At 44.0% G+C, this 23,888-nt stretch overlaps 1 protein-coding gene and 1 pseudogene across 2 annotated transcripts in view; both read right to left on the bottom strand.

Moving 5' to 3' along the window:
- LOC121275799 (meiosis-specific coiled-coil domain-containing protein MEIOC-like) overlaps positions 1–23,888 on the bottom strand; it is a 106,006-nt gene that overhangs the window by 64,528 nt on the left and 17,590 nt on the right. For both annotated transcript variants that reach the window (XM_041183428.1, XM_041183429.1), the window contains one exon: positions 327–455. The gene's annotated coding sequence lies outside the window, so the exon portion shown is untranslated. The remainder of the gene's footprint in view (positions 1–326; positions 456–23,888) is intronic.
- On the bottom strand, positions 16,249–16,703 carry LOC121275801 (annotated as a pseudogene).

Raw genomic sequence — 23,888 nt, 5'->3', positions numbered from 1 at the left:
ACGTGCAACAGCTTGTCATCTGGTGGTGTAGCCAAGACAAAATAAATCTGATGTGATCCTTTGTTAGAATTGGTAGCATTTTTAAACACCTAACTGCATTGAAACAGAACCCAAAAAGGTAAAAATTTGATTTGTACAATTTCCCACATATGTACTACACAACTAAAGCTACAAGAAAGTCTTTTCTTTCTTCAATAAGATATGAAATCCAACAATTGCTAATTAAGCAAGTTATTCTCTTGCTATCCAACATTCCTACACCTGTAACAGCCAATATAAACTTCAAAATGGCTTTACAAATTATGCAAAATGATGGTTTAACTTACCTGTGATTAATGATAACTGAAGGGGGAAGCTGAACTGACCAACTTCTTGCAGAGAAATTCAGATCCCCTTTCCACATCAGTACCATTGCATTCGACATAAGGAATTACAAACTTTGAAGTGGGCTCAGGCTAAAAATATAAAAGAAATTTAATTTGTCTTTGAAAACAAGCAAGTACTGATTAATTATATGATAATCTAAAAATATCATTGACATTTAAGTTTTATTTCAGAAGTTCAGGTGACAACTGCATATGAATAAATCTTTAAATTTCAAAGCTTTATAAATTCAGATCTAATTTTGCATCATTTAATGCAATAGCTCAGTTTAATTTTTACAAGCAAAATATCATATTAAATAGATTTCTTTAATAAAATTCATAGAAGTAATGGAGAAAAATAAAACTTTCAGCGACTTACGGTATAACAATTTGAAACTATGCCAAAAAGGTCTGGTGAACTTTGGATACCATATTAAACTTATGAGAGTATATTAATGGCTGGATATTGTGAAGTACAATCAATTATCAACTCTGGTATCTTAAGTTCTAATTACTAGTTTTTTTTCTGCTAAAACTAATAATAAGCTTTGTTTTGCACTTATTTAGTGTTCAATTTTCAAACATCTCTGAAAGCTTAATGTTCAATGAATTAGCTTGAGGTGCAGTAGCTGTTATTAAAGAATAATATAAATTTATGGCACAAAAGGAATCACAGAATTTCAACGGCACAGGAGGAGGCCATTTGGTGCATAGTGTCTACACCAGTTCTCCAAATGAGCATTATGACCTTTGCCCTGCCTTTTCCCCATACCCCTGCACGTTGTTTCTATTCAAATAATCATCTAATGCCTTCTTGAATGTTTCAATTGAACCTGCCTCCACCACACTTCCAGGCAGAGCCTTCTAAGCCCAAACCACTCGCTGTGTGAAGAAGTTCAGCCCATCCTGTCCCCCCAGCCAAAAAACTATCCAGCCTAATCCCACAGTCGAGCTCTCGGTCGATTATCTTGTAAGTTACAACACTTCAAGAGCACCTCCAAGTATTTTTTTATAATGCAATGAAGCTTTCTGCCTCTACTATCCTTTCAGGCAATGAGACCCGGAAGTCCACCACCCACAGGGTGAAAATAAATTCTGCTCAACTCACCTCTAACCCTTGTACTAATTTTTTTAAACCATATCCCCTTGCAATTGACACCACTGCTAAGGGAAATAGATCTTTTCAATCCAATCTATCTGGGCCTCTCATGATTTTATACACCTTAATTAAATCTCCCCTTTGACTCCTCTGTTCCAAAGTAAAACTCTTCAGCCTATCTGATCTTTCCACACAGCTAAAGTTTCACAGAACAAAAACAGAATTACCTGGAAAAACTCAGCAGGTCTGGCAGCATCGGTGGAGAAGAAAAGAGTAGACGTTTCGAGTCCTCATGACCCTTCGACAGAACTTGGTAACATCCATCTAAATCTCCTTGATACCTGATCGTATCCAGTACATTAGCACTGTACACTGGATTCTAGTTGTGTCCTAACTTTTTGTTTTATACAGCTCTAGCATAACCATTACATTCTATGCCTCAGCTAATAAAGGAAAATACCGTGTACTTCCTTAATCACCTTATCTATTTGCTCTGCCACCTTCCAGGGTCTGTCGACATACAGTCAAACATCCCTCTGTTTCTCCACACTTCTCAGCGTCCAACCATTTACTGTGTACTCCCTAGCCTTGCTTGCCCTCCCCAAATGCATGACCTCATATTTCTCTGAATTGAATTCCATTTGCCTGATCAGTCCACTGATATCTTTCTGTAGTCTACATCTTTATACTTCAACATGAACACAATACATTTATCATCTTCTGCCAACTTCTTAATCATGCCTCCTACATTTAAGTCTAAATCAATGAGATGTACCACAAAAAACAAGGGACAAAGTACTGAGCCCTGCAGAACCCCTCTGGAAACAGCCTTCCAGTCACAAAATCACCCAACCATTATCCTTTGCTTCCTGCAACTAAGCCAACTTGGATCCAACTTGGCACTTTCATTTGGATCGCATGGACTCTAGCTTTTTTGACCAGTCTTCCATATGGACCTTGCAAAGTCCTAACTAAAATCAATTTAGACTAAATCAAACATGCTATACACACCAATCCTCCTCCTTATTTACTGAAAAAATTCAATTAGTTTAGTCAGACAGGACCTTAAGAAATCCATGCTGTCCCTGATTAAATATGTCATTCTAAATAACGATTAATAATATCACTCAAAAATGTTTTCCCAATAATCTGCCCAACGTTGAAGCTAAGCTGACTGGCCTACAATTATTTGGTCTACCATTCTCTCCATTTTTAAGCAAAGGTACAATGTTCGCATCCTCTTGCCCTCCAATACAATACCTGTACAATACCTGAGACAGGAAAATGATGGTCAGAATCTCCGCTGTTTTTTACTTTGCTTCTCTTAACACCCTAGGATATATTTATCTAGGTCTGAAGATTTTTCTACTTCCAAACATGCTAAACCCTCTTTCACTCACTACAGGGGAATCATCCTAAATTTGCACAAAGTGCAGTAACAGCCGGGGAAAAGGATGTTTTACCCGCCGGCTGCAATGGCTGGTTTTCGTGCCATAATCGGCCATTTCTGATGCGTCCCACGTCATTAATACATTCCCGGGAAACACACTGGATTGCCGGCGGGGCAGCCTTTGATTTGCCCGCCACGCCGTCACCTCAGGCCTTCAGTAATGTGGGCGTCATATTTAAAAGGCACCTCTGCATACAGTTAGCTCTCTCTCTAAGGCAACGGAAGCTGCTGCAAAGTCATGGTTGCCAAAGGGAGGAGACTTGCTGCCCATAAATTCAGCAATGCTCCCTCAGGTGCCTATTGGATGCTGTGGAGGCATGCTGTGAAGTCCTCTACGCTCGCTCTATGCGAAGACCAACAAAGAAGCTCACCAATCCAGCATGGAAGTCAGTGGCAGTGGTGAGCGCCAACGTCCTGCAAAAGAGCACAGCCACGTCAAAAGAAGAAGAATGATCTTCTCCATTCTACCAGGATAAAGTCACTCTTCTCATCACTCTCAACTCTCACACTCTTAAACCCATCATGTATCCACAGGGATCTCGCTCACTGCCAGTTCAAGGGTCATCACCATTCACACACTCTCATACACCTTCATTTGCCCTGGGGATTGGGTCCTCCTCCCATCCATGGCACCACTCATCACCCACACATACCAGACATCCTTCTCATCGGGCCTGGCAGGCAGCCTGCTTACACTCTCTGACCATCTGTATTCATGCAGGACAAATTGGCACACAACAAAAGGGAGGGGTCGCAGACTGGTAGAGGAATGCCTGACATCAAGGTCCTCACAGACTTGAAAATAGAGTCATCCAGCTGGCCGGCAATGATCTGAACCAACCCTGTGCTGATGATGAGGTTAGTGTTGCTCAACTAAGTGAGGATCCAGCAGTGCAACATCCGTCAGACAACCATTCTGAGAGTCACATCCCCTGTTCCACAGTCTCCTACCATGCACTAATTATCACTCCCTGCTTTCGCAGGCATATCTGGGAAGCAGCCAAGCGGGTCCACGATCCAGTCCTCAACTTGAGCCCAGTGGCACCTCGGAAGAAGAATCTGATGACACCCTAATTGAAGGCCTGTCACAGCACTCACCCACACCTACCACCAGTGCAGACACACACCTCAGTGGGATCTAGTTCTAGAGTAGCCTCGGGGTCACAACCTAATGAGCACATTGCACTGTCTGATCCACAACAGGCGGCGTCAGGGACTTCTCAGGTTTCTGGTATGCGGAGGACTGCTGGAGGTCAGAAATCTGCTGGTCTGAGTCAGATGAGTCATCTCTGGACTCAGTCATACTTCAGTTACTGGCGCTGCAAAGGCAAGCTCGGAAACATCAGGAAGGGAAGTCCGCTGCACCCCCAGATTGCAAGGCACGATGGAGGAGTCCACCTGCCTTCAGGCTGAGGTGATAGCGCCGACATGCCAATACGCTGAGGTCAACACAGGCAAGATGACAGGTGTCTTGGAGACCTTGGCCCAGGACATCCATCCTGCACTGCTGCACAGGCTGAAATCTATCACTGATGCCACCGTTGGCGTCCAGCAATATCAATGCAAAAGGGGTGCAGGGCAGCTCAATCTCACTCCAGTTTCCCTTTCTCCTCAAAGAGTCAGCCACGGGCTCTCAGGCACTTATGGGGGGAGGATCAGCAGGTGCACACCCTGGGGCCATCCACCCAAGGGGACTCTGAGAGTGTCCAGCCCATCTGAATCCCCTCTTCCTGTGACCCCAGCAGCACCAGCTCCACAGGCAAGGAGGGTGCCACTGCCACACAGCAGAGCCTTGAAAGCAGGCCAGGGCTCTCCAGGTCTTGGCCCTCCAGAGGATGCCCGTCAAGGTCATCACAGACAGGGTGCAGCAGTCAGCAGGCTGCCTCCACTTCCGCTGTGGATGTCGGGGGAGCATCAAGACATAGTGACAGGAATGTTAAGCAGATGTAACTCTTTCGAGTACAAACCCGTTTCCATCTGTTTCAGATGAAGTTACATTCTTTCATAGTTTGCCATTGTGAGATTTGAACTCTTAATCTTAGGGTTACAAACCCAGTACCATAACCACTTGGCTATTTAGGCCAGTTGCACAGCCTAGGCACTGGTGTTAATCACTTGTACTTAATTTTCACTATTGTAAATAAACTCCCAAAAATGTCTCCTTGCCTACGGCTACTTGTTATGATGAGCAGAATTTGTGTCACTCACATGTGAAACTGTGGTTCCTGCACAAGATAAAAAAAAGCAGGTGTCTATGTCCAGGGCTTAGTGATGCCTGTGCACGATGGTGCTTGTCAATGCTGCCAGAATGTCTTGGGCAGGTGTCACAGGGTTCTGTCATTTGCTCTGTGTGCTCTCAGCACCTGAGGTGGGGCTGGCACCCCATCTCTTCAGTATGTGACCAGTGATGCTGTGCTCCTGAAGGGGTCAGGTGCTGAAGGCTGACAAAGGATCAGGTGCATTTAAAGTTTCACAGCTGCATCTCCATGATATGACCCTGATCACAGAGGACAAGCGAGCTGCCCTCAGCTAGACCAGAGTCAGACATTCACAGCGGCAATGAGAAGATCTATGGAGTGTCCTCACTGCATGTTGTCATCATGCTCATGGAATCGAGCAACCATTAGGGCCTCTGCTGCATCTCCATGATGTGAGCCTGAGCACTGAGGGTGTGTGTGTGCTACCATCAACCACACAGGAGTCAAACGTTCACAGATGCAAGGTGCAAGGTGAGGATGTCACGACTGTCTTCACTTCATCATATATACGGTGACGTTGTTAAGTTATCCCAGTGGTAATCAGGGAATATTACTCAAGATTTCCTTGCTGAATACAGATGAAACCTTACAAAAATAATCTAGGTGAATTGGGAAGATATGTAAGTGGATTATTACAGGTCAATTTCCTTTATCCAAAACACTTGGATAAGTGCATTTCAGTATTCAGATATTTTCAGATTTCGGATAAGATATAGCTATAAGGTTCAGAATGGCGATGCACTCTGCTGAGATACCTTGTTGAATAGTTCTTCCAGCTTCATCCACCTCATCAACATTGGTTTTTGTTTCATAAATTTGTCTTTTACTTTATTTTATTTTGTCAACTCCTGCGCAAAAGGTTGGTGAGGTTCGTGTTGACTCACATTAGGGTCCTTTCGAGAAAACATTTGCTTTTTGGATTTGTTCGGTTTTTGGATGTACGGATAAAGGATATTCAAAACAAAAACAGAATTAACTGGAAAAACTGAGCAGGTCTGGCAGTATCGGCAGAGAAGAAAAGAGTTGATGTTTCGAGTCCTCATGACCCTTCGACAGAACTTGAGTTCGAGTCCAAAAGAGTTGAAATATAAGCTGGTTTAAGGTGTGTGGGGGGGGCGGAGAGAGAGAACGAGAGAAGTGGAGGGGGGTGTGGTTGTAGGAACAAACAAGCAGTGATAGAAGCAGATCATCAAAAGATGTCAACAACAATAGAACAGAAGAACACATAGGTGTTAAAAGTTGGTGATATTATCTAAACGAATGTGCTAATTAAGAACGGATGGTAGGGGACTCAAGGTATAGCTCTAGTGGGGGTGGGGAGAGCATAAAAGATTTTAAGATATTTAAAAATAATGGAAATAGGTGGGAAAAGAAAAATCTATATAATTTATTGGAAAAAAAAGGAAGGGGGAAACAGAAAGGGGGTGGGGATGGGGGAGGGAGCTCACGACCTGAAGTTGTTGAATTCCATATTCAGTCCGGAAGGCTGTAAAGTGCCTAGTCGGAAGATGAGGTGTTGTTCCTCCAGTTTGCGTTGGGCTTCACTGGAACAATGCAGCAAGCCAAGGACAGACATGTGGGCAAGAGAGCAGGGTGGAGTGTTAAAATGGCAAGCGACAGGGAGGTTTGGGTCATTCTTGCGGACAGGCCGCAGGAGTTCTGGAGAGCGGTCGCCCAGTTTATGTTTGGTCCCTCCAATGTAGAGGAGACCACATTGGGAGCAACGAATGCAGTAGACTAAGTTGGGGGAAATGCAAGTGAAATGCTGCTTCACTTGAAAGGAGTGTTTGGGCCCTTGGACGGTGAGGAGAGAGGAAGTGAAGGGGCAGGTGTTGCATCTTTTGCATGGGCATGGGGTGGTGCCATAGGAGGGTGTTGAGGAGTAGGGGGTGATGGTGGAGTGGACCAGGGTGTCCCGGAGGGAGCGATCCCTACGGAATGCCGATAGTGGGGGGTGAAGTGAAGATGTGTTTGGTGGTGGCATCATGCTGGAGTTGGCGGAAATGGCGGAGGATGATCCTTTGAATGCGGAGGCTGGTGGGGTGATAAGTGAGGACAAGGGGGACCCTATCAGGTTTCTGGGAGGGAGGAGAAGGCGTGAGGGCGGATGCACGGGAGATGGGCTGGACACGGTTGAGGGCCCTGTCAACGACCGTGGGTGGAAAACCTCGGTTAAGGAAGAAGGAGGACATGTCAGAGAAACTGTTTTTGAAGGTGGCATCATCGGAACAGATGCGACGGAGGCGAAGGAACTGAGAGAATGGGATGGAGTCCTTACAGGAAGTGGGGTGTGAGGAGCTGTAGTCGAGGTAGCTGTGGGAGTTGGTGGGTTTGTAATGGATATTGGTGGACAGTCTGTCACCAGAGATTGAGACAGCGAGGTCAAGGAAGGGAAGGGAAGTGTCAGAGATGGACCACGTGAAAATGATGGAGGGGTGGAAATTGGAAGCAAAATTAATAAATTTTTCCAAGTCCCGACGAGAGCATGAAGCGGCACCGAAGTAATCATCGATGTACCGGAGAAAGAGTTGTGGAAGGGGGCCGGAGTAGGACTGGAACAAGGAATGTTCCACATACCCCATAAAGAGACAGGCATAGCTGGGGCCCATGCGGGTACCCATAGCCACACCTTTTGTTTGGAGGAAGTGAGAGGAGTTGAAGGAGAAATTGTTCAGCATGAGAACAAGTTCAGCCAGACGGAGGAGAGTAGTGGTGGATGGGGATTGTTCGGGCCTCTGTTCGAGGAAGAAGCTAAGGGCCCTCAGACCATCCTGGTGGGGGATGGAGGTGTAGAGGGATTGGACGTCCATGGTGAAGAGGAAGCGGTTGGGGCCAGGGAACTGGAAATTGTTGATGTGACGTAAGGTGTCAGAGGAATCACGGATGTAGGTGGGAAGGGACTGGACAAGGGGAGAGAGAAGGGAGTCAAGATAACGAGAAATGAGTTCTGTGGGGCAGGAGCAAGCTGAGACGATCGGTCTACCGGGGCAGTTCTGTTTGTGGATTTTGGGTAGGAAATAGAAGTGGGCAACCTCGGACAATTTCCATCCCCCACCAGGATGGTCTGAGGGCCCTTAGCTTCTTCCTCGAACAGAGGCCCGAACAATCCCCATCCACCACTACTCTCCTCCGTCTGGCTGAACTTGTTCTCACGCTGAACAAATTCTCCTCCAACTCCTCTCACTTCCTCCAAACAAAAGGTGTGGCTATGGGTACCCGCATGGGCCCCAGCTATGCCTGTCTCTTTATGGGGTATGTGGAACATTCCTTGTTCCAGTCCTACTCCGGCCCCCTTCCACAACTCTTTCTCCGGTACATCGATGATTACTTCGGTGCCGCTTCATGCTCTCGTCGGGACTTGGAAAAATTTATTAATTTTGCTTCCAATTTCCACCCCTCCATCATTTTCACGTGGTCCATCTCTGACACTTCCCTTCCCTTCCTTGACCTCGCTGTCTCAATCTCTGGTGACAGACTGTCCACCAATATCCATTACAAACCCACCAACTCCCACAGCTACCTCGACTACAGCTCCTCACACCCCACTTCCTGTAAGGACTCCATCCCATTCTCTCAGTTCCTTCGCCTCCGTCGCATCTGTTCCGATGATGCCACCTTCAAAAACAGTTTCTCTGACATGTCCTCCTTCTTCCTTAACCGAGGTTTTCCACCCACGGTCGTTGACAGGGCCCTCAACCGTGTCCAGCCCATCTCCCGTGCATCCGCCCTCATGCCTTCTCCTCCCTCCCAGAAACCTGATAGGGTCCCCCTTGTCCTCACTTATCACCCCACCAGCCTCCGCATTCAAAGGATCATCCTCCGCCATTTCCGCCAACTCCAGCATGATGCCACCACCAAACACATCTTCACTTCACCCCCCACTATCGGCATTCCGTAGGGATCGCTCCCTCCGGGACACCCTGGTCCACTCCACCATCACCCCCTACTCCTCAACACCCTCCTATGGCACCACCCCATGCCCATGCAAAAGATGCAACACCTGCCCCTTCACTTCCTCTCTCCTCACCGTCCAAGGGCCCAAACACTCCTTTCAAGTGAAGCAGCATTTCACTTGCATTTCCCCCAACTTAGTCTATTGCATTCGTTGCTCCCAATGTGGTCTCCTCTACATTGGAGGGACCAAACGTAAACTGGGCGACCGCTCTCCAGAACTCCTGCGGCCTGTCCGCAAGAATGACCCAAACCTCCCTGTCGCTTGCCATTTTAACACTCCACCCTGCTCTCTTGCCCACATGTCTGTCCTTGGCTTGCTGCATTGTTCCAGTGAAGCCCAACGCAAACTGGAGGAACAGCACCTCATCTTCCGACTAGGCACTTTACAGACTTCCGGACTGAATATTGAATTCAACAACTTCAGGTCGTGAGCTCCCTCCCCCATCCCCACCCCCTTTCTGTTTCCCCCTTCCTTTTTTTTCCAATAAATTATATAGATTTTTCTTTTCCCACCTATTTCCATTATTTTTAAATATCTTAAAATCTTTTACGCTCTCCCCACCCCCACTAGAGCTATACCTTGAGTCCCCTACCATCCATTCTTAATTAGCACATTCGTTTAGATAATATCACCAACTTTTAACACCTATGTGTTCTTTTGTTCTATTGTTGTTGACATCTTTTGATGATCTGCTTCTATCACTGCTTGTTTGTCCCTACAACCACACCCACCCCCCTCCATTTCTCTCTCTCGCTCTTTCTCCGCCACCCCCCACACACCTTAAACCAGCTTATATTTGAACTCTTTCTTGGACTCGAACTCAAGTTCTGTCGAAGGGTCATGAGGACTCGAAACATCAACTCTTTTCTTCTCCGCCGATGCTGCCAGACCTGCTGAGTTTTTCCAGTTAATTCCGTTTTTGTTTTGGATTTCCAGCATCCGCAGTTTTTTTGTTTTTATAAAGGATATTCAACCTGTACCAGTTCCCTTAATACATAATTGTTCATGGTATACTGTTCCAGTAATGGCAAAAACTCACATTGTGAAAGTCTCAAAAGCAAATTACTATGGATCTGAAAATCCGAAATAAAATTAGACAATGCCGGAAATGCTCAGTAAGTTTGGCAACATATGTGGAGAGAGAAACAGAGTTACCATTTCATGACTGTGACCTTCTGTAACCTGCATCAGAGTTCCTTCCATTAGAGGCTATCAAAGAACTATGAATGAAAATGTCCTTCTAATGGCTGAAAACAACAAATGCAGCATTTCGACTCAGTTTTTATAACTTTGCCATATCTATACGTTGAAAGCAGTCTAAATATGCTTCTTTGTTCAATGCTGGCATTGACTACATGGTACACTGGACTAGCATGCCAAACAGGCTTTAAAAGAAAATATTTAAGTAGGCTTTACCTTAGGGGCTTAGAGAACAAGAGGGTTCCAAAGTCCATCCCCTCATCCTCACTGCGGAACCTGGGCAATGAGTAAGAAAGGGTTGATCAAAACAGGGTGAAGTACCTTATGACCTGGGCCGCTTTGGTTATCATGAAGGCCTATTAGGAACCCTAGGAATACTCAGCAGATAGGACTGTGGCAAACAAGTTCCCAAAGGCAGAAAAGGCGGAGGAAGATGTGCCATCCAGAATATCTCAACACCTGTTCTGGAAGATAATGACTAGAGCAGAACAAAACCCTGCCAAGACATGTATGGAAACTTGTGTGCAGCAGTTTCTCCACGCTAAAAGAAGTCACGCACAGGCATCTTTCTTTCCAAGCACATTTCCCAAGCCCTTTGGCGACCAGCAAATGGCGACAGGAACAGGATGTGTTGTCTGGAAGCTTCTAGTCATGATCTGGCATGATATAAGATGGTCGTCTAGTACCTGGGCAAGGCAGGTACCTGGGCAGCTGCAACTGGGCAGCCGTCTTTAGGATCCAGTCTGTTCATCCCTTATTGGGGAGGAGGCTAAAAAAGGTGCTCTAAACATAATCTGCCTCACCTCTCCGACTGGATAGCCACATCCAGAGGGATCATCTTCTGCGGTAGAAACACACAAAAGACGCAAGTAATTCCAGGATTCAAATTTACATTAAGACCCTCCAACACACCTGTGATTGAACACAGAGAGCATCACACTACATTTGTTGCCCGAGAACTCTGGCAATATGACATCGGCATCACTGCTCTGAGTAAAACCAAGCGAGCTGGAGAGGGGCAGTTCAATGAACACCGAGGCAGCTATACTTTCTTCTGGAAAGGGAAATCAGAACAACAACACAGAGTTCACGGAGTTGGATGTGCCATCAAGGATGAACTTGTGAACTTGGAAGAAATGAGCACCTCATGACTCTTCATCTCAAACAGGCAAGGAGCCAATTTGCCACTATGGTCAATGCATTTGCACCAACTCTGGGCACTGACAACGAAACCAAGGAAGACTTCTGTGACAAAAGCAACCAAATTCTCTGTGGGGTTCCACAGAAGGACAGACATAGTCATCTCGGTGACTTCAATGCCAGATTCAAAAGAGATTTCAATCTTTAGAATGGAACTAATGGCAGGAAGCGAATTGGAAATGTCAACTCCAATGGCATTCATCTCCTTAACAAATGCACAGAATATGGGTTCAGCATCACCAATATCCAGATCCACCAGAAGAATAGTACAAAATGTCATGGAAACACTCACGGTCCAAACACTGGCACCTGACCAATTACCTCATCGCGGGTGCCTGGAATTGCAAAGATGTCCGCACCAACAGAGCAATGACAGGGGCTGGTGACTACTGGACCGATCCCTGACTTATTCATTCAATTATGTCCATCAATCTGGCTCCCAGGAGACAGGTACAACAGAAGAGATGTCCACGAAGGAACAACGTTCTGAAGGATCCAATTAAAAGAGACTAATTTCGACATTACTTATAGGGAAAAATTTTCAAACCTCAGTTAAGAACAAAAGAGAATCCACAGTGCTTGGGACGTCCACAAGTCCAATGTTATCATTGCCAACAAAGAGACACTTGTATTTGCTGTCAGGAAACATCAGGATTTTTTTGTTTGATGAAAGTGATTTGGATAGCAACGAGCTGATTAATTGCAAGCACAAGACTTTTTACACCTGGCGGAATGACCCAAACTCAAGCAAAAGAAACTGGCTTATCAACAAGCAAAGGTTGAGGTACAAAGATGCACCCGCGACATGAAGAACATCTGATAGGCAGACAAGGCAAATGAAATTCAACATTTCGCTGACATGAATGATATCCGTGGCTTCTTTGCCTCAACAAAGAAAATTTATGGCCCAAGTACTCAAGAAGCCCCTCTGAGGCTTATGGATGGGCAAATCTGATCAAGAAAAGGGAAGCTGTTGAGGCTCATTGGAGGAAGCAGCTGGAATTTTCAACCAAGAATCAATTGTTGATGAGTGTTTTCAACTCCATTCAACAGCACCCAGTTAGAGACGCGCTCAGAAATCTGCCAACGCTGATGGAGGTGATGAAAGCCATCACTCAAATGGAGAACAACAAACCAGCAGATGGTGATGGAATCCCCATTGAAATCTTTAGGCATGGAGGAGGGGAACTAACATTATAACTCCATGCCCTCATCCTACAGGTCTGGGATGAAGAGGGAGTCCTGAATGATCTCAAGGATGCTATGGTTGTGACAATCTTCAAGAAAGGGGACAAATCCAACTGTAGAAGTTACAGGAGCATCTACCTGCTTTCCATTTCAGGAAAGATCATTACAAGAACACTTCTGAATCGACTTAAAACGCTTGCTGAAGAGCTACTCCCCGAATCTCAATGTGGGTTTAGGCCATTAAAAGCACGGCCAACATGATTTTTACAGCTCACCAGTTACAGTAAAAATGTCACAAACAACATCAATTTCATAGCATTCTTTGACTTGACAAAGGCTTTTGACTCGTGAGGCACTCTAATGGAAGGATCCATTAGAGCCTCTTTTAAGGTTAAGGCAGAAGTTAAGCAAGGTTGTGTTTTTCTGATCTTCCTTGCTACCATGCTCCTTGACTAGAGACAAGCTCCCTGCTGGGATACAGCTCATCTATCAAATGGATGGTAAATTACTTAACCTCAGACAACTTCAATCAAACAATAAGACCACCCCGGCCTCAGTGATTGAGCTCCAATATGCTGATGTTGCTGCTTTTAAGTGCTATGTTGGAAATGCATCTCCAGATAATCGCTGACATATTTACTGACACTTATGAGGAGATTGGACGTACAAACAACATTCAGAAGACCAAAGTCCTCCATCAGCAAGCTGCAAATGCACATGACCCAGCCCCACTGAAACACTTCCAGTTATCTGGAAGTTATCTTTCACAGAAGGCTGACATTGAAGAAGAAATCCAGCATCATCTGAAATTTGCTGGTGCAGGCTTTAGCCACCTGAGGAAGCAAATGCTTGAAGATTGTGTTAGGTAGCTATATTTTTCATAATAGTATTGTGGGATAATATTATTGTAGGCTTATGAGTGTGAATGTGGATGGTTCTGTGTGACTGATTTAGTTGAATTAGAGTCAGATAGTCTGCAAGGTTGAAATTATCAAAAGAGTTAGGTGTAAAGAAAACTTTTGAAATGGAAATGGACAAGCGAGGATGAGGTTTCTACAGATGAGGTGTGAATGAAATTTGCATTTTTAGATAAATGAAGGGGTTGTTTGATTTTCAAAGGGATGGTAGGATGTTTACAACTAGCAAGATAAATAGGGCAAGGTTATTATGTATATTTTTCCCCAAAAGGAAAGAGGTCATATTGACAACATGAAGGATTTTTATATTATGGGAAAAGTAAATATTCGAAGACATGTAGAATAATAGGATTTTACATATTAAAGAGAAAGAAACATATAAAAAGAAGGATGGAAAGTTATGTGGGGGATGTGGCCATGTAACATCTTGAAAGGTACACTGCATAAAGCAGCCTTGGGGGAAACCTCTAGCCACTTTAGCAGAAGTCTGCTGTTTCCAGTAACTGAAGTTGCGTTAAGAGTTTTTGGAATTCCACTGCCAAGTCGGTGCTGTGGGAACCTTGCTAGATTGCTTATTTAAATTACAAATCTATTTTGGGCTGTTACCTTAAAGGGGATGTGTAATTGGGAGTCAGGTTAATTAGGAATTTTAGGATTTGTTATATCATCAAGTAACTGTAATATTATGTCTATGTTAAATTATTTTCTTTTGTTAATAAATGTTTTAATTTAATTTTTAAAAGCCCTAAAGTTGTTAGTGGACTCACTACTTCTAAACTCAGTGCACAAATCTTCTCGTAATAAATACAAATTGCAGAACTGTGGCCATGTTTCCCTTGTGGATTTGGTCCACCTGGCACCTAACACCTGTCCCATCATAACAAAATTGACATCAAAAATGAAACCATGTTCATGGTCTACCATGATCCCTACCTTACTGTATGGGGGGGAGCTGAAACATAGGCATTGTACAGGAGGCACCTCAAAGCACTAGGGTCATACTATCAATGCTGTCTACGAAGATCTTACATATTAAATGGGCGGACAGACACACCAACATCAGTGTTCTCTCACAAGCAGGCACCACAAGCTTCAAAGCTATGCTCATCTGCCAACTGCTTCATTCAGTTGGTCATGTAGTTCAGATGTCAGATACCACGCTCCCAAAGCAGGTCGTCTTCTCCCTGCTCAGTCAGGGCAGACGCACCAGAGGAGGATAGAAAAATAGTTTCAAGGGTGTGCTGAAAGTAATGCAACACTGACATAACTCCTGCGAGATTTATCGCCCTGGACTGAACCAGATGGCGGCTATGGGAAGGGTCCCAACATTTTGAGACCAAACAACAACAAAACGAAGAGGAAAAGCGAGGGCAGCAAGAAGAACACAACATGACTCAAACTACGAATACACGACCAGACATCCCACATGACAAATTCCCTACATGCCAAAAAGTCTGCAGAGTAATTTATATTTATTAATATATATTATTTATATATATTAATAGATATATTACTTGGGGTGATGGTGGTATATTTGTAGTATCACTGGACTAGTGAGCCAGAGGCCCAGACTAATGCGTTGGTACATAGGTTCAAATTCCACCACAGAAACTGGTGGAATTTGAATTCAATTAATAAGTCTGGAATTGAAAGCTAGTCTGAGTAATGGCGACCATGACAATTTTCACTAATTGTTGTAAAAACCCATCCGCTTCACTAATGTCCTTCAGGAGAAGGAAACCTGCCTTCCTTACCCGGTCTGGCCTACATGCAAGTCCAGGTTTACAATAATGTGGTTGACTCTTAATTGCCCTCTGAAATGGCCTAGCAAGCCACTCAGTTCAAGGGCATTTAGGGATGAGCAACAAATGCTGGCCAATGCCCATATCCAATGAAAACATAAAGAAAAAAGATTCAGAATGGGCCTCATCAGCCATCTTCAGACTCATGAACAACAATGACCTTCACTAGCGAGGGATAGCCTATATAAATGTTGAACTTGCATTATACACTAGTTCAGCCACAGCTGGAGTACTGCGTCCAGTTCTAGGTACCACACTTTAGGAGAAACATGAAGGCATCGGACAGAGTGCAGAAAAGATTCACAAGAATGTTTCCAGGGATGATGGACTTCAGTTGAGATTGGATAAAGTGAAGTTGGATAAATTGGGACTGTTTTCCTTGGGGAAGTGAAAGCTGAGAGATGTTTTTCCTTCATTCTTTCAGGAGGATGTAGACATTGCTGGCAAGGCCAACATTTGTTGTCCATCCCTAATTGCCCTTGAACTGAGTGGCTTACTAGGCCATTTCAGAGGGCACTTAAGAGTCAAACACATTGCATGTAGGTCGGATGAGGACAGAAGATTTCCTTTCCTAATGGGTATTTTTTTTTTGGAATACGTAGCTGATTTATTGTTACTTGCCATATACAACATACATGGTTTTAATACAACAAAGAACTTCAAAATCACGAAAATTTAAGTAGAAAAATTAGCACTAAAACATTTCGATTGGAAATGTGCTAAATATACATGTCTGTCATTTTATTATCATCTTACAGCAGTTTTCTTATGAGTTACTAGCCTAAATGTTACACTTCTTCTGTAGTCATGCATATCGGAGCTAAATTCTGAAGATCCAATCACATGGGAAATCCAGGCACTGCAGTAATTTATTCCTGCTTAATATATGTGTGTATGAGCAAACAAATATAGAAAGAACCAGCCATAAAACAGGAAACTTCAGGAGCTGTTACGCACATCCTTTAGAAGCCATGGACCTTTAACTACTCCTCCTTCACAATGCCAACCTCCAGAAGAAACTGGCAGATATTCTTCCACTGGTCACCTTGAAGTTGGAATACCTCAACGTATTCAGGGTGTTCTATCACAGTATCGTTTCTTTTTATCAAAATCATCTGCAATTCCTTGGACGGTGGTTAGTGTCTTCCTGCCGTTATGTTGTTGAATTCTTATATGGATGTACTCTTCAGTAGCTGCCGAGAGGCGGTTGTCACCTTTAGTTGCACCAGCAAAGGGGTCAAAAGATTGGAGGTTCTGGATAGTGGACATGCAATATTAGTAGAAAGACTGGTTGAGAATGAAAAGCTGATCGCCCTGGGATGCTGACTTGCTATCGGCTGGATCTGTCTCTTGGACTTCAACTGAAGTGTTTTCTCCTCGAAGGCAAGTGGCCAAAATCAACCAGGTGGGTTTTCATGTCAATTGATGATAGTTTCATGGTCACCATTAATGACACTAGCTTTATGTTCCAGATCTACTAATTGAGTTTAAATCCCACTAGATGCCGTGGGGAGATTTCAACCCATGTCCCCAGAGCATTAGCCTGAGCATCTGGATAACTAGGCCACTGATCATTACACCACCATCTCCCCCTTAATGGCCCTCTGGCCACTGTTATTTCTGTCCCTCTGTCAGAAAGTCATCACAGCCTTGGTAGACGATTTGACAGATTTGATAAAAGACATTCAAAATCACGAGGGGTCTGGACAGAGTAGATAGGGAGAAACTGTTTCCACTCATGGAAGGATCAAGAACGAAAGGACACAGATTGAAAGTAATTGGCAAAAGAAGCAAAGACGACATGGGGCAAAACATTTTCACACAGTGAGTGGTTAAGGTGTGGAATGCACTGCCTCAGTTTGATGGAGGCATTCAAAAGGGAATTAGACTGTTATCTGGAAAGGAAGAAAGTGCAGGGTGGTAGGGAAATGGCAACTAGGTGAGCTGATCATTCACAAAGCCGATGCAGACATAATGGGGCTGAATGGCCTCCTTCTGTGATAGCATCACACTTTTGTGATTCTGTGACTCTGAACTGTTTTTCAGCATATATTGCTTTCCATGTTCCCTGCATCTGCATAAGGTTTGCCCATCAACAGAAAATACCAGAGTCAACACCACTGCTTTTTCTTCTTTTTCTCCAATGTGAAAAGTAAGAGAATCCTATTTGGAGGCATTGTTATCCCAACATAGAGCAAAAATGAAAGGCCAAATGAAAACACCTCCATTTATTCTTGCATGGGATGTGAGCATTGCATGACAAGGCCAGTATTTGTTGCCCATCCCTAATTGCCCTTGTACTGAGTGGCTTGCTAGGGCATTTCAGAAGGCAATTAAGAGTCAACAACATTGCTTTGGGTCTGACATGTAAGCCAGACCGGGTTAAGGGTGGCAGATTTCCTTCCCTAAAGGGTATTAGTGAAGCAGATGGGTTTTTATGACAGTTGATGATAGTTTCATGGTCACCTTTACTGAGACTAGTTGTTCAATTCCAGACTCAATAAATTGATTTTAATTGAATTTAAATTTGATCAGCTGCCGGGGTGAGATTTGATCCCATGTCCTCAGAGAATTAGCCTGAGCCTCTGGATTACTAGTTCACTGACATCACCAGGACATCACTGTCTAACATGTACACAGCCTTGATCCAAATATGAACAAAACAACTGAACTCCAGATGAGAAGTGAGAGTGACTGCCCCCGATATGAGGCAGTACTTGACAGAATGTGGCAAAGAGCCCTAGTAAATTTAAGTCAGACTCATTTACAGCACATAGAGACCATTCAGCCCATCTAGTCCATGTGGGCTTCCTGTAGAGCAAACCAGTCAGTCACATTCTCCTGCTCTATCCCCATAGCCCTGCAAGTTTATTTCTTTCAGTTTCCCATTCAACTTCTTCTGAAATCAACAGATCACATGCCAAGCCTCTGCATTACTAGCACAATAACACAGACACTATGCTATCACAGCCTGTGATGGGAGTCACGGGAAAAACTCTCCACTGGCTGCAGACATACCTTACACAATGGAAGATGGCTGTGGTTGCTGCAGGTCAATCATCTGGGCCCCAGGCTAACGCTACAGAAGTTCCTCAGGGAAGTATCCTTGGTCCAACGACCTTCAGCTGCCTTATCAATGTCCTTTCCTCCATCATAAGGACGTTTGCTGATAGCGAAGTGTTCAGTTCCAATTGCAACTCTTCAGATACTACATGTCCTCCTCAGATAGTACTCATGTACACAGCAAGACCTGAACAACATTCAGGCTTGGGCTGATAAGCGGCAAATAACAGCCATGCTACACAAGTGCCAGGCAATGCCCAACTCCAACAAGAGAAATTGGATCATCTCCTGACATTCAATGGCATTGCCATCATCACAATCAACAGTCCCCACCATCAACATCCTGAGGGTCACCAGTGAGCAGAAACTGAACTGGACCAACCACATAAATACTATAGCTACAAAAGCAGGTCAGAGGATGGTTAGTCTGTTGCAAGTAACTCATTCATGATTCCCCAAAGTTTTTCCACCATCTACCAGGCACAAATCTGGAGCATGACGGAATCCTTTTCCTGTATAAGTGCAGCTCCAAAACTCAAGAAGCTCAACACCAGCTAGAACAAAACAACCTACTTGACTGGATCCCCATCCACCACCCTAAACATTCATTCCCTCCACCACCAGCATATCGTAGCTGCAGTGTGCACCATCTACATGTTGCACTGCGCACCATCTACATGTTGCACTGCAGCAACTTACCAAAGCTTCTTCAATAGCATACCTAAAAACCAAGAATACCTTTCACAAAGGACAAGGACAGCAGGCACGATGGAACACCACCACTGGCAAGTTCACCTCTAAGTCACACACCACCCTGACTTGGAAACATATTTTCATTCCTTCATCAAAATCCTGGAACTCCCTAGCTAATAGCACTGTGGGAATACCTTCACCAAACAGACTAGTGATTCTAGGTGGCAACTCACCACCACCTTCTCAAGCACAATTAAGATGAGCAATAAATGCTGTCCTTACCAGTAAGCGCACAGCCCATGAACAAATAAAACACACAAATCTTCTGACTCAAAGTTATGAGCTCGAGTTGACACCTTATGACTTATGTCAAGAAATTCTGCTTTATAGAATCAACTAGAGGAATAGATATCCAGCAAGAGCTGAAAGCAAAATCTGTGGAATACTTAAAGAAATGACTAAATACTGAAATGCCCCAACTAAGATCTTTGTGGGTGGATGAGATAAGACTGGCTGAATGGTCTTCATTATCCTTAAGTATCTTGGGATAACCTGTTGAATCTCTTCAAAGATGCTGATTGATCGCTTGTATTTCTAAAAAAAGTGATTTCATATCAAATTTCCAACTCTTGCAGTTATTTATTTACTGTATTAAAAACTGTCAAGGGTAAAAACAATATTAAAAAGTTCAAGCACAGTAATTCGTCCCTTTTAGCCTCTTTTGATAATTAGTTGTGGAGCATCCAATTTTTAAAATAATGCTCAAGTCACTGAAAAAAGCTCAAATCATTGAAGAAAGAAAATTCAATTACAAAGATGCAAAAAAAAGATATTGAAGCTCAATATGGTCACAATCTAAAACAAAAACAAAAATACCTGGAAAAATTCAGCAGGTCTGGCAGCATCTGTGGAGAGGAACACAGTTAACGTTGAGTCCGAATGACCCTTCAACAGAACTAAGTAAAAATAGAAAAGAGATGAAATATAAGCTGGTTTAAAGGGGGGGCGGGGGGGCGGACAAGTAGAGCTGGATACAGGGCCAGTGATAGTGGAGATAACCAAAAGATGTCACAGACAAAAGGACAAAGAGGTGTTGAAGGTGGTGATATTATCTAAGGAATGCACTAATTAAGGGTAGAAAGCAGGACAAGCAAGGTACAGATAGCCCTAGTGGGGGTGGGGTGAAGGAATCGAAAAAGGCTAAAAGGTAGAGATAAAACAATGGATGGAAATACATTTAAAAATAATTGAAATAGGCAGGAAAAGAAAAATCTATATAAATTATTGGAAAATAATATAGATTATATTATATAGATTTTTCTTTTCCCACCTATTTCCATTATTTTTAAATGTATTTTCATCCATTGTTTTATTTCTACATTTTAGCCTTTTTCGATTCCTTCACCCCACCCCACCCCCACTAGGGCTATCTGTACCTTGCTTGTCCTGCTTTCTACTCTTAATTAGCACATTCCTTAGATAATATCACCACCTTCAACACCTCTTTCTCCTTTTGTCTGTGACATCTTTTGGTTATCTCCACCTATCACTGGCCTTCTATCCAGCTCTACTTGTCCCTTGTCCCAACACCGCACCGCCCCGCACCCCCCCCCCCACCCCCCAAAAACCAGCTTATATTTCACTTCTTCTCTATTTTTACTTAGTTCTGTTGAAGGGTCATTCGGACTCGAAACGTTAATTGTGTTCCTCTCCGCAGATGCTGCCAGACCCGCTGAGCTTTTCCAGGTATTTTTGTTTTTGTTCTGGATTTCCAGCATCCGCAGTTTTTTGCTTTTATCTTATGGTCACAAACTAGATTGTTCAAGTAAAACAAGAGTTGAACATAACTAATGTGTCCAGTTACTGTCACAGACTGTCAATTTGTAACCTAACTTTATCTGGCTGATAGTCCTGCATTTGCCTACTCAAAATTAGGCAAAAGTACATCTATAGTAACTTGATGCCCTGTGTTACCTGTTGAGCATCAACACAGAGGACCATTGCTGTATTTGTCACTGGGTCAAAATTCTAGGACCCTCCCCAAAAGCACTGTGGGTGTTCACTGTAACCTCTCCAGTCCGCAGATGTGTTAGTTAGAAACATCAGCTGTCCAGAAAATTTTTGATCAGACCCAAGCATTCACTTATCATCAGCATAATTTAAGTACAGTGACTTAGGGGAAACATGGAAGATACAGTACTTAGGTAAGTGAAACAATGTTTATTACTGGTTTATAATGCTCTCTCACTGTTTTATGTTTCAGATAAATATTTATATCTACCGTATTTTCAGGTTCACACACACTGGGCAGAATTTAGCCCTCGGATGGCAGGTGGGCCCCACCAGCTCGGCGGCGGGCGTACAGCCAACTCCCGCCACCGAAACGGGGCCCACCGCCATTTTGAGTGGGTGGGCCAATTAAGGCCCACCCAACGGCCTTCCCGACAGGAAGTGCTAGGCGCTTCCTCTGCGGGGGTTGGAGGGATTCCCCATCTGTCAAAGCGTGCGAAAGAGCGCACTGATCCCTGAGGCAAAGTGCTGTCTCAGGGAGTTTACTGACAGGTAAAAGTCAAAAAGCAGAGAAATATTAAAAATATTAACATGTCCCCCTCATGAGACAATGTCACACAAGGTAGGACATGTTAAAAAGAAACAAACAAAGTTTATTAATTTTTTTAAAAACGGACATGAAACTTCGTCCCATCAGTAGATGAAGTTTCATGAATAATCTGGAACCCGCTGAGGCTCCCTGGCCTGCCTGCCAGCCTTAAGCTTGGACGGGCAGGTCTTTAATTATCTTAATTAGCCTGTCAATGGCCTCAATTGGCCACTGACAGGTCGGCGGATGGACAGCTGATTTCGCTGTCCGCCCGCCTTCCTAAAAATTTAAAGGGACCGGGATGACGTTGGGGGTTCCTCCTGACGTCATCCCATGTCATTTCCCCCTCGGCGAGCAGGCTCTGCCCCCAAGGGGAAAATCCTGGCAACTGAGTCAATTCTGTAATCCAGAAGATTCCAAATCCAGAAATGACTTAGTCCCAAGCGAACCAGGCTGGAGAGATTTACAGTATATTTTCATCACATGGGCTGTAGCAGTTCATCACCATGTTTTCAAGAACAATTAGGTATGAACAGTAAATGCTAGCCTTGCCAGAGATACCCACATCCCATGAAGATATTTTAAAAAACACAACGCAGTGTGCATGTAATATAGAGAATGGGATTGGGTTCAGCCATGATGCAGTTAAATAGCTAACATGCACTAATGACCATGGAAGTCAACTTGCCACATTCAAGAAGCTAGTAAACTATAGGTGCAGGAGTCTACTAGACTAATATACAAACATATCAAAATAAAGGGCAAGAAAAAACCAGTTGGTCCATCAAACTTGTCCCACACAGTCAAGGTGCAGCTGAACATCATGGTGAATTGCAATGGATGTGGTTTACATAGATTTTTGAAAACATTTTAGGAAGAGACAAGAAGTTGACACTTTTATTTAATTCTTTCACAGGGTGCGCATCTCTGGCCAGGTAAACATTAAGTGCCCATCCTTAATTGCCTTTGAGAAGATGGGTGAGCTGCTTTCTTGAACTTCTCCAGTCCGCGTTAGTATAGGTACACCCACAGTGCTGTTAGGGAGTTAAGAACAAACATACGAAATAGAAGTAGGCCACTTGACCCCTCGAGCCTGCTCCACTGTACAATAAGATCATGGCTGATCTGTTTGTGTTTTAAGCTCCACATTCCCATCTACCCCCAATAGCCTCTGATTCCTTGGCCCAACAAGAATTTATCTACCTCTGCCTTAAAAATATTCACTGGCCCCGCCTCCACCGTATTCTGAGACAGTGAGTTCCAAAGTTGCACAACCCTCAGAAAAAACTCTCATCTCTGATCTAAAAGGGTGACCCCTAATTTTAAAATAGTGCCCTCTAGTTCGGCACTCAACCACAAAAGGAAACATTCTTCCCATGCCCTTGTCAAGACCATTCCTTTGTTTAAATTCACTTATGGGATGTGGGTGTTGCCCATCCCTAATTGCCCTTGAGAAGGTGGTGGTGAGCTGCCTTCTTGAATCACGGCAGTCCCTGTGGTGTAAATACACCTACAGTGCTGTTAGGAAGAGTGTTCCAAGATTTTGACCTAGCAACAGTGAAGGAACGGCGATATATTTCCAAGTCTGGATGGTGACTGGCTTGGAGGGGAATTTCCAGGCGGTGGTGTTCCTATCTATCTGCTGCCCTTGTCCTTCTAGATGGTAGTGGTCATGGGTTTGGAAGGTGTGGCCTAAGGAACCTTGGCGAGTTTCTACAATGCATCTGGTAGCTGGTACACACTGTTGCCAGTTTGTCGGTGGTGGAGGGAGTGAATGTTTGTGGATGGGGTGCCAATCAAGCAGGCTGCTTTGTCCTGGATGGTGTCAAGCTCCTTGAGAGATGTTGGAGCTGCACTCATCCAGGCAACTGGAGAGTATTCCATCACACTCCTGACTTGTGCCTTGTAGATGGTGGACAGGCTTTTGGGAGCCAGAGATGAGATACTCACCACAGGATTCCTAGCCTCTGACCTGCTCTTATAGCTACAGTATTTATATGGCTAGTCCAGTTCAGCTTCTGGTAAATGTTAACCCCCCCAGGATGTTGACAATGGGGGATTTAGCAATGATAATGCCATTGAATGTTATGGGGTAATGG

This window comes from Carcharodon carcharias, chromosome 3, assembly GCF_017639515.1.
Source record: "Carcharodon carcharias isolate sCarCar2 chromosome 3, sCarCar2.pri, whole genome shotgun sequence".
Taxonomy (NCBI): Eukaryota; Metazoa; Chordata; class Chondrichthyes; order Lamniformes; family Lamnidae; genus Carcharodon; species Carcharodon carcharias.
The sequence above is the reverse complement of the archived record's forward strand: the minus strand, read 5'-3'. Positions and strand labels throughout refer to the sequence as shown.